General features: G+C 40.2%; 1 non-coding gene across 1 annotated transcript; it reads right to left on the bottom strand.

Annotated features, from left to right (window-relative positions):
- Positions 1 to 574: 574 nt before the first annotated feature.
- LOC127747279 (small nucleolar RNA R71) lies at positions 575 to 678 on the bottom strand. Its single transcript, XR_008009079.1, has one exon. It is a non-coding gene; the product is annotated as a small nucleolar RNA R71 (small nucleolar RNA).
- Between the last annotated feature and the right edge of the window lie 1,955 nt (positions 679 to 2,633).

Below are 2,633 nucleotides of genomic sequence, written 5' to 3' on the forward strand. Positions count from 1 at the left end.
AGGATCCAACTTCTTTTTCTGTTCTCTTCTCTTTCATATGAGCAGGAACAAGGAAAAAGGCATTCTTGTTGAAGCTGATCCAGAACCTGAAAGGACTCTGAAGAGGAAACTAAGTGAAGCTAAATTACAACAATCCAGAGACAACCTTGCTGAAATTTTTGAACAAGAAAAGGAGATAGCAGCCGAACCCAACAACAATAATGCAAGAAGGATGCTTCGTGATTATACTACACCTACTTCCAAGTTTGATGGAAGAAGCATCTCAATTCCTGCCATTGGAGCAAACAATTTTGAGCTGAAACCTCAACTAGTTGCTCTAATGCAACAGAACTGCAAGTTTCATGGACTTTCATCAGAAGATCCCTACCAGTTTTTAACTGAGTTCTTGCAGATCTGTGAGACTGTTAAGACTAATGGAGTAGATCCTGAAGTCTACATGCTAATGCTTTTCCTTTTTGCTGTAAGAGACAGAGCTAGAGCATGGTTGGACTTTTAACCTAAAGATAGCCTGGACTCTTGGGATAAGCTGGTCACGGCCTTCTTGGCTAAGTTCTTTCCTCCTCAAAAGCTGAGCAAGCTTAGAGTGGATGTTCAGACCTTCAAACAAAAAGATGGTGAATCCCTCTATGAAGCTTGGGAAAGATACAAACAGATAACCAAAAGATGTCCTTCTGACATGTTTTCAGAATGGACCATGATAGATATATTCTATTATGGTCTATCTGAGTTCTCTAAGATGTCATTGGACCATTCTACAGGTAGATCCATTCACCTAAAGAAAATGCCTGCAGAAGCTTAAGAACTTATTGACATGGTTGCAAATAACCAGTTCATGTACACTTCTGAGAGGAATTTCGTGAATAATGGGACGCCTCAAAGGAAGGGAGTTCTTGAAATTGATGCTCTGAATGCCATTTTGGCTCAGAACCAAATGTTGACTTAGCAAGTCAACATGATTTCTCAAAGTCTGAATGGATGGCAAAATGCATCCAACAGTACTAAAAAGGCATCTTCTGAAAAAGAAGCTTATGATCCTGAGAACCCTACAATAGCAGAGGTAAATTATATGGGTGAACCTTATGGAAACACCTATAATTCATCATGGATAAATCATCCAAATTTCTCATGGAAGGATCAACAAAAGCCTCAACAAGGCTTTAATAATGGTGGAAGAAATAGGCTCAGCAATATCAAGCCTTATCCATCATCTTCTCAGCAACAGACAGAGAATTATGAACACAGTACCTCTAACTTAGCAAATTTAGTCTCTAATCTATCTAAGGCCACTTTAAGTTTCATGAGTGAAACAAGGTCCTCTATAAAAAATCTTGAGGCACAAGTGGGCCAGCTGAGTAAGAAAATCACTGAAACTCCTCCTAGTACTCTCCCAAGCAATACTGAAGAGAATCCAAAAAGAGAGTGCAAGGCCATTGATATAATCAACATGGCCGAACCTAGAGAGGAAGGAGAAGACGTGAACCCCAATGAGGAATACCTCATGGGACATCTCTCAAGCAAGAAGGAGTTCTCTATTGAGGACCCAAGGGAATCTGAGGCTCATAAAGAGACCATAGAGATCCCATTAAACCTCCTTCTGCCATTCATGAGCTCTGAAGACTATTCTTCCTCTGAAGAGGATGAAGATGTAACTGGAGAGCAAGTTGCTCAATATCTAGGAGCTATCATGAAGCTGAATGCCAAGTTATTTGGTAATGAGACTTGGGAAGGTAAACTCCCTTGCTCATCAGTGAATTAGATACGTGGGTTAAGCAAACCTTACCTCAAAAGAGACAAGATCCTGGCAAATTCTCAATACCCTGTACCATAGGCACCATGACCTTTGAAAAGGCTCTGTGTGACCTAGGGTCAAGGATAAATCTTATGCCACTCTCTGTAATGGAGAAGCTGGGGATCATTGAGGTACAGCCTGCCATATTTTCATTACAATTGGTAGACAAGTCAATAAGACAAGCTTATGGATTGGTAGAGGACGTGTTGGTAAAGGTTGAAGGCCTTTACATCCCTGCTGATTTCATAATCTTAGACACTAGGAAGGAGGAGGATGAATGCATCATCCATGGAAGACCTTTCCTAGCCACAGCAGGAGCTGTGATAGATGTTAACAGAGAAGAATTAGTCCTGCAATTGAATGGGGACTACCTTGTGTTTAAGACTGAAGGATCTTCTTCTTAAAAAATGGAGAGGAAGCATGAAAAGCTTCTCTCAATAAAGAGTGAAACAAAGCCCCCACAATCAAACTCTAAGTTTGGTGTTGAGAGGCCACATCCAAACTCTAAGTTTGGTGTTGGAAGTCTACAACATTGACTTGATCACCTGTGAGGCTCCATGAGAGCCCACTGTCAAGCTATTGACATTAAAGAAGCGCTTATTGGGAGGCAACCCAATTTTTATTTATCTAATTATATTTTTATTTTTATTGTTCCTTTATGTTTTATTAGGTTCATGATCATGTGGAATCACGAAAAAAATATTAAAATTAAAAACAGAATCAAAAATAGCAGAAGAAAAATCACACCGTGGAGGAAGGACTTACTGGCGTTTAAACACCAGTAAGGAGCATCTGGCTGGTGTTCAATGCCAGAACAGAGCATGGATCTGGCGTTGAACGCCAA

The sequence above is a fragment of the Arachis duranensis genome, chromosome 4 (assembly GCF_000817695.3).
Source record: "Arachis duranensis cultivar V14167 chromosome 4, aradu.V14167.gnm2.J7QH, whole genome shotgun sequence".
In the NCBI taxonomy this organism is placed as follows: domain Eukaryota; kingdom Viridiplantae; phylum Streptophyta; class Magnoliopsida; order Fabales; family Fabaceae; genus Arachis; species Arachis duranensis.